General features: G+C 42.1%; 1 pseudogene; it reads left to right on the forward strand.

Moving 5' to 3' along the window:
* Positions 1-254: 254 nt before the first annotated feature.
* Positions 255-12850, forward strand: LOC131254348 (elongation factor 2-like; annotated as a pseudogene).
* The last annotated feature ends 432 nt before the right edge of the window (positions 12851-13282 follow it).

Genomic DNA, 13282 nt, shown 5'->3' on the forward strand with positions numbered 1-13282 from the left:
TTGTTCTAGATTTTTTATAGCATGTGTTTGGATTGTATTTCTTTAAGGAGTCAAAGGATTTTTTTTGTGATTTTCATTGTAGATTCTGCAGAAGATCCTTTGTTTTCTCTGTAGGAGGGAGATCTGGATTTTAGGGTTTGTCAATAGGGTTGTGAATAGGAATAAGATGCCGTAGATTCTTCTGTTTGCATATATGAGACATTTTAATATTACTATATATGGATTTCTTGTCACAAAAAAAAAAGTTGTTGCAGATGCAGAGAAAGAGGAAGCTGGCAGAGGAAGAAGAGGCAGTTGTGCTGCTGATGGCTCTCTCATGTGGTTTTGTATCTGCTGCCTAATCCAAAAGCATACAGCTAATCTCTCTCCCTCTCTCTATTTTATTACTGTGTTGGTTTTGTTCGTTTTGGTTTCTTTCAAGAGAGAGAAAGGGGGCAAAGATCAACCGTCTGTCTCTCTCTTTACAGATTGTTCAAATGCAAGGAAATTTCCTATAATGTATAATGTTACTTTTGGAATATATGAGGAATTTTGGAATTTTGGCTTTAAAAAAAGGCTGCATACATGATGCTGAACAGACCAAATGTTTCCCATACACGAATGGGCTTTCTAAAAGAACTGATGGTGTAAACATGAACAGCCCATACACGAAATTCCAAGCCAGCATTTTGGTCTGGGAAGCAATCATTGAAACATCGGATACCACTCTGGTAACAACAAAATGGGCTATGTATGAACTTGCGAAAAACTCCAAGAATTAGGTAACTCTCTCAGTAGATTCAATCATCTATTCATCTTTACCTTTTCAGTTTTACATGTTTCTGATTCCAATTGTTGTTGTAGGACCGTCTATACCATGAGATTAAAGAAGTTTGTGGGCTGTAAAAGATCATAGAGGAACATCTGCCACAATTACCATACTTCCAAATCCTACTGAGAACCAGGTTGGAAAAAATGTATTATGAGCTTAAGCCCTTTGTAAAAGAACTCCTGATGAACTTGAAACAATATGGAAATATGTTGTAAGTTAAATGATCTTAAATAAGTTGACGTTTGTCCTCTTCATTTTTTCTTGTGCTTTTCACCAACATTAGTCAGGTTACTAGTTTGCAGGGTCCTTGGCATTTGCTTTTGAAACATTCCTGCCTTGTCATAGTGTGTGTGTGTGTGTGTGTGTGTGTGTGTGTGTATATATATATATATCTTATTCTTTGTCAGGCTTTGAAAAATTCATTCTAGAAGGGGTTCCTCTGAATGGCTTTCATAGCTAATTTGAGAAATAAATACCAACTAGTCAAATTCCAGCTTGTTCAATTCACTAGTGGGCATGTTTACGGCTTCATGTGGTATGTCTGGATACTTCGCCCAAACTAAATGGTATTTACTATGCTTTGTAATTTCGGTTTCCAAGATAGAATGTATTTACAAAAGTCTTAATAAGGTCCGCAAGGAGAAATTAGCAGAGGCAAAGGCTAGTGGGAATTTTATAAGGATTCATGAAGCACATATATGAGTGATATAGTTCCTTGATCAATCTATGTTTTGCAGTTCTTATGTTGATTGTTTTATCTTATTAAATGCCTAGCAGGTGCATTACACTCTCTAGTCCATAATTGTACACATTTCTTTTATGTTTGTCATTGCACTTATTTTGATATCATGTTTTGGTTTTACATTCAGGTATTTCATGTCAATTTGCTGATGTGCATGTAATGTTGCCATGATATGACTGTATGGCATGCCATCTTCTTTCTCGGGATTGTTTGCTAAGGTAAGTTTTAAGAGCGAGAAATGTTGAACAATATTCTCATGAATAGGATTGAGTGTTTTTGCAGTGGTTCACACAGATGCCAATGTGGCATAGGTATGTGGTTTAGGCCATTCATCAGGTAGCGCCCTTCAAAATGTTTGCTTGGAATTTCGTGTTATACCAGTAATGGGTTCATTCGTCTCATTAACTTCTCTAACAGTTGTGCATGTTTTCAATTTGCTAGGGACAACGTTGATAAGGTGCCAATGGAAATTTCTTATGATTGTTTTCAAGTTTTAGCTATCATTCTTTGTCAAATATATTGCCTTTTGATCTTCCTTCCCTCGTTAATGATGGTAGTTGTACTTTTTTATTTTATTTTTTCCAATGTGTGTGTTATAGTTGTATTGTATTTTTTTTTCCCCCAATGTTGAGAAGCTATAAGTTGCTTTGTGAAGTATTCCCTTTGCAGTTCACAAAAAAATCAAACTCATTGTTGTAAGCTTTGTGTGAACCACTGGCCAAGGAGTGCTTTTATAGCCTCTAAAGTTAGCATGATTGCTACTTATGAATGAGCTTATCTGTTGTAGCCTTTTGGAGGTGCTTGGCCATATTTGATTTTTAAATTGTACTTCTACAAAACTCTTAAGACTCTATTTCCATTGAGCATTTAGTCATGAAGTTCTGTGCATGCTTTAACCAGGATTATATTTTACCTTTCTTAGTAAGATTTGATTACGATGGACCACGCCTTACGGTTATTACTATTTATTCACCATGGCACCTTTTTGGCATTGCTTTCCTAGTTAAAAGAAAGACAACTGTTTAACATTGCTATATGTTTCCGTGGTTGTACTGAGTAGATTACAACTACATGCATCAATCTATTGAGTAGATTCTAACTACTTGCATTAATTGTAAAACCAGTACTCAACCCATTCTTGTGGTTGGCTTGGTTTGACTACCGGTCCTAGGTTGGGCCCTCTTGGACTGTTTTGGCCCAAAATCTGCCTCTTTCTAATAATTAAAAAAAAGAGGCAATTTAACAACTAATCTGTTGTTAGCCTAATGGTTAGGGTGTTTGGTTTCTAAGTAGTAGTTGTAAGTTCAAGGTCGGTCAGATTCAGTACCTTTTTTTTCACTAAGTAGTTATCTCTGTAACTGACCAGGTTTTAAGGTTTTAGTGTTTATGTTCTAAAATGTTAACATGCAGCTACTTGACTTCATTTTCCTTTTTCATAGGTAAGTTGCTTGTGGTTTTGAAAATTGGTTTCGGCAATATCATGAGCCACCCTGTTAAGTGATAGAGGGTTGTGCCAGAGAAAAAGGGCTGAATCAGCCCATATCAGTTGATATAGGCTAATACACCCCACATTGACACTGATACAGGGCTGATACAGCCATAAAGGAGCCATTTCAAAATTTTCCAACTTTAGTTTTTGTACGTAGTTGTTTCTTCAATCAACCGTGGAGGAAGCTTAAAAACTAAATTTATACTGGATCTAGACTTATTTTGGATCAAAACACAAGATTTGAGTGATATTTGATAGATTGAAGTGAAATCAATCATTTTGAGAGAAAAATGGAAAAAGGTGAAAATATATACATATACATATATATTTCTTTCTTCATCTTCTTTCTGTTGTATTTCAATGTCATGGGCCATAATATATCAAAGCATTCCTTATATGCATTTGAGTAGGTCCTCTTTGATTGACTTTCAGTAGGTCAAACTAGTAGACAACATTCTTATAAATTTGTGTGTGGGGGAATATACCTCTCTGTTACATTCTTATAAACTACCATGATTGGTTCCATGCTATTTTTCACCTTCTTTTTCCCTGCAACATTTCTAAGAGTAAGAGGCAGTCATTATCAGAATTTAGTGTGTGGGTTTGTAGAATAAGCTTTATTCCATGAGTGTTACATTGGGGCCCACTTGTGTGTATATGGCTTTATTCCTTGAATGCTACTATGTATAGAAATTATTTGAGTTGTAGATATTTTTCTCTAGATGGAAAATAGAACAGATCTTCCCAATGCCGTCTATCATGATTTAAAGATGGCAGCATCATGCGTCGCATACCACAAATCTTCTCAACTACATATGTGGAGCATATGATGGCTGATTGATCTGCATAATTGACATGCTCCACACAGTGGGGCTCGTGGTCTGGATAGTTTTGCATTAGTGCCATGTGAGGAGTAGTCACCACCATTTTAAATGGAGTCTGGCCCATTACATACGATGATGTGCTATATCACAATAGTTTGCTTCTTTGCATGTTTTATACGTTCTTTTGAGTTCTAGAATTAAACTCAAGGTTGTGTTAATGAATCAAATGATGCTGGCTCCATATCAAAATTTTTGTTACTTGCATTCCAGCGGTGTTTAAGATGTGTCGTCTTACAAGGCATTGGATTGTTTAAATTGTAACTATTTAAAGAGGGCTTAGTTGCACGATTCTTCTGAGTTCTAACCAGGTGCTCTTCCCACTTTGAGTCACGCTTCAAATTCATGCTCCTGCTCCCACTTCCTAGATGCTGATACTTGATAACATTTTGAAGTAGACACTTCCCAACTCCCACACCTAAGTCTGTTGTTGCTTTGCTTCATGCGCTGTGCAACTATTCAAGAGAATGTTGGCATTTTTTTTTAACTTATAAAAAAGAATTCTAGCATTGTCTTTTTAATGGTCAAAGGTGGAAATTTGTTGCACTTTCTGTGCATCATGTTGTGAATTTTGAACAAGTGTTGATGAGAGACTTCAGCTCAGTTTATAAACTTTGGCACGGTTCTTTTGCAAATAAAATGCTATTTCAAAAGATTGAAGTCTCATGAAAGCTTAATGTGTCGTGTGTTGGATTTAATGCTAACTCATGATTTTTACAGGTTGGATTGGCTAAAATTCTGGATTTATATTATGAAGATCTGTACACCCTGCCTAACAAACAGCTCTCATCTGGGTTGGTTTCAGAAATTTCAAAATTATCAAAGAGTAAGGTATTGAAGTTCCCTTCTTCTTCTTCTTCTTCTTCTTAAGGTCTGAACATTGAGTGATGAGTGGAACCTTTATAATGACATTGAAAAAATATGCATTGTTAACATTAGCATCTAATCTTTAGATGGCCGTTTTATTTTATGGTAGAGGAGCTCTTCATTGTTATGAATGCTATCTATTACATTTGCTGGTGGATGTTTTCTGGTAGCCATTGGTATTCTTGCTCAACTTTGTAAGCCTCACCTCTTCAAGGCTAGAAAATCTCCAGCCTTGAGTTTCTTTTCTCTAAGCCCATATATTCCCAAGAAGACTACCTGTTTCTAACATTTTGATGCACCTAATGAGCTGACCAACCTGATTTTAGGCTAGAGCAACTGTGCAATTGGACCCACCTCATGATAGCTCGTTCTTGCACCCGATGTCAACATTACAGAGTTCATAATTAAGCTTGGGGTATTTCATCTATTTTCCTGTTATTTCTGTGGAGGGATGAGGCTAGGATGATGATGATGGTGATGTAAATAAATAAAGAAAAAGAAATTCAAACAAAGATTAGTGACTGACCAGGGAGTATTGGTGTGAAAATGGAAAATCTGTTCCTTAATACAAAGATTAGTGGTGGGATGAGGCTAGGATGGGCCGTTCTAAATCTTGTTTTCCTAGACAGTTCTTCAAACTTTTTATTCCACTTGCTAATGTTCCTTGATACAAATCATGCAGTCCCTGTATTTCTATATGGAGCAGCAGATGAGCAAGCAAGGACCCTTGATTCAACCAGTAGAATTGCTAGACAGGTGAGTATGTATGTACTCTCCTTGTTGCTGGTGGAGTATCATCCAAATGCTCCTTTTGGTTATGGCTTGTGTTTTTTGAACTTAATAATTGATGGATTCACGAATGCAACTCAGGATTCCAAAACTGCAAGGTTTGTCAGTTCATGAGTTGACTGTTTCTCCTCTTGTTGGTGAACTTGTGCTTTCTGAAAATATTCTAACCTGGGAAATGAGAGCTTTGGTGTGGAGTAGAAATGAGAAGACAGTGATGCCAACAATGTGGGTCCAATGCTGCAAAAATGTGGAAATGCTTTTATCATATTTATTGTTTGTGTTCATAAGTTATGGTTCACCCAGTGAATAAATTCTAACCTGCATGCATGGGTTATGGTCTACATGAAATCTGTGAGTTATTTACTACATTTAAAAAAGCAGGTGTTTTGGGCAGAGGTTTGTGGGGTATGTCCTAAATCTGGGTTTCTTAAGGGCTTTTTGGGGTAGAAATCTGTGGAGAGCTCCACCTCGAGATTTGCTTGAAGGACTTGCAGGAAGATTTCATGGGTGGGGCTGAGATTCTTGTTTTAAATCCTGTTGTCTTTTTCCGTGAGACAGTGCTTGAGAAGTCAGTCAGGACTATAATGAGCAAGTCCCCTAACAAGCACAATCGTGTCTACACGGAGGCCCGTCCCTTGGAAGATGGGCTTGCTGAGCCATTGACAAGGGGGCGTATCGGCCCTAGGGATGACCCAAAAGACTGCTCAAAGATCCTATCTGAAGAATTCGGGTGGGACAAGGATCTTGCCAAGTAGATCTGGTGTTTTGGACTCAAAACTACTAGCCCAAATATGGTTGTTGACATGTACAAGGGAGTTCAGTACCTGAATGAAATCAAGGATTCTGTTGTGGCTGGGTTCCAATGGGCATTAAAGGAAGGAGCATTGGTTGAAGAAAACATGCGGGGTGTAAGACCCATATCTTAGCTCGTACCATTCCGTATGTCTCTGCGGTCCTCCCGGTCAAATTCCGGTGACCTCGCGATCTGTTATCGGTATTTGCGCGCGATCCTGAGTCATGTCCTGTATATCAGAGTTGGCTCGACCCGAGACTTGTACTAGTGCGACCGTACCGTCGCCGCGGTTCTGATGCCGCATCTCACGTAGTGAGGCGATGCCCGGGCCAGGAGATGTGGGCCCGCGTTCAATTTGAGGAAAACGCCGCACTTTGCGAATTCCGATAGAATCTCTACGATATGTCCCATCAATCACATCAATCATAAGTCAAGTACATCCCATCACAAGCCATCACTCACCCTTACCTCTCCTTACCCAAAGTCAATCCAACCCATGCTTAGCCCATTCTTTTCTTACAAAAGTCAAAAGAACCCATCCCTTTCCACTTCATCACCACTCCTCTCTCTCTCTTATCTCTCACTCTCCCAAGCAACTCCTAAGGAGAGGAAACGTCCAAGCTCTCCATGAGAAGGGCCATGTGTGGCCCACTCCCATCACCCCATCTCCCATCTCCACCCTTAGATCATCATCTCCACCGTTGAAAGAGCACTTTTGGAGCATTGAAAGGCTACGGAGGAAGAAGAATGAGAGGTGGGTGTTCATTTCATTTGATTTTGATGTAGGTTCCACATGATTTAGGACCCACTTGATGTATATGCATTGTATGGGGAGGGCCCATAGTGGCGGGGTCCCTCCCCTTCATCGATTTCTCTCTCGTTTTCTCTATCTCTTTCTCCCTTCTTATTTTATTTTATTGTTTATGATGGATATGATAGGTGTGTGTGGCCCGCCCGATGTGATCAATCATCTGGACTGTCCAGATTTTCTTTGGGGTGTCCAGCAGATGGGCCCACCTTGCTATCCATGTTGGGCCAGCTAGATATTTTATTATTTTTATTATTATTTTTTTTTTTTGGGTATGACCCACTCCACACGTGCTGCACGTGTGGAGGTGGGGCCCACGTTGATGTTTACGTCCTACCCTGTCCGTTGGAGGGACGGTGGTCCCAGCAGCAAAGCTGCTGTACTGGGACAGCAAATGCTGTGGACGTGGTCCACATGACCTTTGTATTTCATCCATGCCCCTCATATATAAGGCCCACCGTGCGTGCGTGCTACATCCAGCACGTGGCCCACCTTTGGCATCCGTGTGAAATCCACATCGTCCAGTGGTCTGGACGGTGGGGACCATGATACATGTGGTTTGCGTCCAACCGTCCGTCCAGGCCTGGACGCTGGACACTGGAGCAACCCTCACCTTTCAAAAAAATAAAATAAAATAATGCAATATAATAAATGAATAAATAAATAATATAATAGTATTTTATATAAAGTATCATGGCGGCTCTATGTGGGACCCATCTGATGTGTGGGTCTCACCCACACCGTCCATCTGTTGATTCTCCAGACCGACCGTTTGATGGTCGGTGGGCCAACACACCAACTGTATAGCTGCTCTGGTATTGACGACGGCAATTTCTATGGGGCCCACGAAATTCCAAGACGTCAGCAAGGGTGGGCCCTGGTCACGAAGTACGTGCCATATCTAAACTGTCCATTCATTTTGACGTGGCCCACATGATATATGTGTGAGATCCACATCGTTTGCTGCTACATGGGATTTCACCACGATGTATGAGCTTTTTTTTTCTTTCCACACCGTCCATTGATGAATACGGTGGGTCCCAGCAGTTGCAAAGCCACTGTGATATTGGCATCAATAGTTCCGTGCGCCACCATGATGATGTGCATCACCCAAGCCGTCCATCAGTTATGGCCAGGGTTGGGCGTTGATGTTTATAATAAATATAATAAAATATAATATAAATAATATAGTTTATATATATATCTGGTAGGCCCCACGTGGGACCCACCTCTGTGTTATGGGCTGGCTGGTGTACGATTACACCAGCTATGCAGCTGCTGTGCACGTCAGCCAGCTATGTGGGCCAGCGTGATGTGCACGCTACATCTGGACCGTCCATCTGTTAGGACAAAAGCAATTATGTGGGTCCATCAAGCTGTCTGACATCAGCAGCTCTGTGGGTCCCACATGCTATATGTGTTTCGTCTACACCGTCCAAAAGGTGGAGCCCACCTGCTGTGTAGTTTTGTGGTCCACACAATGTATGTGTTTCATTTATACCGTCCACGGGACAATGGGACCCACCTTGATGGTGTGCTGTATATCCGCTGTCCCTGGCACGGTGGACACCGCCATGATGTATTTGTTTCATCCACACTGTCCTGATGGTGTTGGATGGTGCTGGACAATAGCTGGGCGATGCTGATTTACATGGACGATATTTGATAATGCTGATATTTCTTGGGCAATGTTTGAATAGTGCTGTGTACTGCCCCACCATGATGCAGTGTTGGGTATGCACCGTCTATGCAGTGGCCCACCTTGATGCTTGAGTCTACCACGCTATCCATCCATATCTTTGGGATGAGGCCCACCTGTGTGTGTGTGTTGTGGGCTGCACCATGATGAATGTATTTCAACCACACGGTCCATCTGTTTTGTTAGACCTTGGGCTGCCCCATTAGGCCCACTTGATATATGAGGCCCACCTATTATATGAGGCCCGCCTTGATGTATTTTATAGCCTATCCGTGAGGCCCACCTTGATGTAATTGTAGGCCATTGTGATGCTTATGAGACCCATTGGTGCGACCCATTGATGTAGCCCACTTGACGTATAGGAGGCCCAAGTGCAGGGCCCACCTGTTATGTATATTGGACTCATGTGCAGGACCTACCTGTTGTGTATTCATGGCCCTTTTTGGCGTGGTCCACCTGTTGTGTATTCGCAGCCCTTGGTGATGTATTTTAGGCCCGTGTATGCGGCCCACCGTGATGTATGTATTGTATATCTATACCGTCCATTTGTGAGGCCCGCAGTGATGTATTTTAGGCCCGTGTATGCGGCCCACCGTGATGTATGTATTGTATATCTATACCGTCCATTTGTGAGGCCCGCAGTGATGTATTTCTGGCCCATATGATGCGGCCCACGCAATGTACATTGGCCCATTAGTGCGGTCCATATGACACGACCCACTCAATGTATACTGACCCATTGGTGCGGACTATGTGATGCGGCCCGTATAGTGCGGCCCATTTAATGTATATGAGATCCATGTATTGCGGCCCATTGAGATGTATGTGAGGCCCATATGACGAGGCCTGTTGTGATGTAATCATGGCTTATGTGCCAAGGCCCACTGTGATGAGTATTTGGCCCATGAATGAGACCTATAGTGATGTGTATTAGGTCCTTGTATGAGGTCATGGGCCCACGATACGTTTGGCTCTATGTGGACCACTCCTTGGGAGCAATGTTGGTTGAATGTCCACATTGATGGGCAATGATGGTTGAATGTCCACATTGTGACTTTCCCTTAGGCCTTATTAGGTCCATTTTCATCGATTCCGATTGTTGAGGCTGATTGTATAGGCCGATTTCGATTGTCGGGGCCGATTGTATAGGCCGATTCTGATTGTCGAGGCCGATTGTATAGGCAGATTCTGATTTTCTAGGCCAAGTATCGAGGCTGATTCCGATTGTCGAGGCCGCGTATCGAGACCGATTCCGATTTGTCGAGCCCGATTCCGAGTGTCGGTTACGACTATCGAGGCCCATATGATGTATATGCGATCCGTAATTGAGGCTCATTGTGATGTATTCATGGCCCATAGGCGAGGCCATTGTGATGTATTCGTGGCCTATGGGCAAGGCCCATTGTGATGTGTATTAGGCCCATGATGCATGGCCCGTTTGATGTATTCCAGGCCCATGTGTAGGGCCCACATGTCATGTATTTGAGGCCATGAGTAGGGTCCACCTGTTGTGTATATATGGCCCTTGAGCAAGGCCCATTGTGTTGTATATTAGGCTTTTGCATGAGGCCGTGGGCCCATTATATGTTTGACTATGTGCGGGCCATTCCTTGGGGGCAATGTTGGTTAAATGACCACATTGTCGAGGTCGATTGCTGATGTCGGTTATTGTTACCGATTGTGAGTATGTTACAGCATAGCATCATGATACATGCCCATGCGCATCATCTGCATGTTTGTTATAAGATGTGGTTGATCATTGCATATGTCATTGAGCATGTTGTTATGAGACTCCCTGATAGGCGGAGGTTATCTCACATGAGCACACGGTATGCGCAGGATTGATGCATGACTGGATTGTATGACTCATGCATCTCGCATTATGATTACTGTACGCCCTAGTGACATCAGGTCCGTAGCCTCCACAGGCATATCGTGGATGGCCAAATGGGACACCGAAAATGTTTGGTTCTAGCATACGGGTGCCATAGATGTTCCTGGGTGAAAATTCTTAAACCTCTGAGGCCAGGAGACGCCCCAATGTCGTGACCGAGTGGATACATGAGCGCCCGAGTACCGAATACCAGGAGGCCGTGTCTCCCACTGTGTCGTGGTCGGTTGGGAGGGGGTGTGGCCTTACCCGCCAGAGCGTAGGGGGCAATACTAGGCCGAGTTTGACCAGCTCGTGAATGGGTCCGCTATCGACGTGCCGGATAGGTATTGGCAGACTATTGGCCAGGCGGATAGTGAGGTTTCTTACGCTCACCTGGACTGTGCGGCTAGGAGAGCGACAGTGTCATTTGGAGTGTACTAAACCCCGGTGATGATCCCAGAGATAAACTGCTGATATGTGGATTTAGTGAGCAGGAGTTGCATACTCATTCATGTATTCATTCATTCACTATCCACTCGGGTTGGTGGTGCGCAACTATTTGTTACGTGTGCCTTCGCAATGGCTAGGATTTCGGTTGGGGCGCGCGACTAACCTGAGATCAGGAGTTTACCACATTGAGTCTAACTATCCAAATTTAGGTATGGGACTGGTTTGGATAGAAGTCCCTTGTGATGGACCCCATAGTCTGCGATACTACGTACTATCATCCCGACTTCACACTCCAGTATGGTCATTCCATTCGCATCGCATATTGCATAACATTCGCGGCATACGGCATTTTGAGCTATTGCGTCTCTGCATTTATATGGTGTAGGTACGGCTGACACTATTTGTGTTGCTCATCAGAAATGTATATTGTATTGCATCCTCGTCATTTGATATTTGGCTATCTATGATTCCTCATTTGCATAGTTATTTTATATTGCGTATTCTGACATTGATTGACTTATGGACTTGTCCGTATTTTCGCTTACTCTGTTATCGCTTGATCTTATCAATATTTCTGCTTATTCTGATATTGTATGATTTATGGATTACCGGTATTTCTGGTCTTATATGATGATGTCATTATGTTGAATACTTGGCACTTATCTTGTGCACACACTTACACCACCCTCTAAGCTTTCTATAAGCTTATGCACGATAGATGCGTGCAGGAGATGTTAGGCTGCAGCATTGTTGAGCTTGGAGCGTGCAGCGGTCTTCTGGAGCTTGATTTTTGATATATGTATTTCCCTTTCCGCATTGTATTCAAATGATTATATTAGTGGATATGTGATGATGATGTTGCCTTTATGATTTGGGTATACTTGTAGTTATGCTTATTACGAGATAAATGTACATTGGCAAAAAAAAAAAAAATAATCCTCCTTGTAGGATCCCAGGATCGAAATCTAGAGTATGAACGCTAGGATCCGAGAATGGGGTACTACGGAGGCTGTCGGCACCAGATTCGGCAATCGAGATTCCTGTGAATCCGATTTCCGGATTTGGGGTGTGACACGGGGCATATGCTTTGAGGTCTGTGACGTTGTTCTTCATGCTGATGCAATCCACAGGGGTGGTGGACAGATCATCCCGACAGCAAGAAGGGTCATATATGCCTCCCAGCTGACTGCGAAACCCAGGCTTTTGGAGCCTGTCTATTTGGTGGAGAAACAGGTACCTGAACAATCGCTCGGTGGCATCTATGGTGTCCTAAACCAAAAGTGTGGTCATGTCTTTGAGGAAATGCAGAGGCTTGACACGCCGCTCTACAACATCAAGGCGTACCTACCTGTCATTGAGTTGTTTGGGTTTTGAGGGAATTTGAGGGCAGCAACATCTGGACTGGCCTTCCGACAGTGCGTGTTTGATCACTGGGACATGATGACGTCTGATCCAATGGAGGCGGGATCGCAGGTGGGGCAGTTGGTGGCTGATATCCGAAAGAGGAAGGGTCTGAAGGAGCAAATGACACCTCTTTCTGAATTCGAGGACAATCTCTGAGGCGTCTGATTGGCAATGGAGAGATTCAAGTAGTAGGTAAGTTGGTGTCCATTTTGTCTTTTTTTTTTGTTATTGTTCTTGTTTGGCTCAGATGCTGCCAGTCTCTGTTGGCTAAGTGGCTATTTTTTATCCAGAGTTTCATCTGTCTGCATGTTCTAAGGGGATGAGGATATATACTCTGTTTTATCTAACTTTTTTTTTTAATTTTTTTAAATTTGTGATTCTGTTTTGAAAAAGGATTCCTGAAGCTGACTCCAAATACCTGGGACAAGTCTGAGGTGATGATGATGTTGAATTGGATATTATTGCTAATATGCAAATGCATACGCTACTGATCAAATTAGCTGGGACAGTGATTTGACTTTTTTTTAAACATAAAAAATAAAAAAAATAATGATGACAACTCTACCATGATGCTGGTGACGACCTATGTAAATGCTGTATATTTCTTTTTCAAATTCCTTCAGCATAGTTGATGGCATATAATGTAACGACTTAAGATAAGTCCTACTGGATGGAT

This window comes from Magnolia sinica, chromosome 8 (genome assembly GCF_029962835.1).
Source record: "Magnolia sinica isolate HGM2019 chromosome 8, MsV1, whole genome shotgun sequence".
Lineage (NCBI taxonomy): Eukaryota > Viridiplantae > Streptophyta > Magnoliopsida > Magnoliales > Magnoliaceae > Magnolia > Magnolia sinica.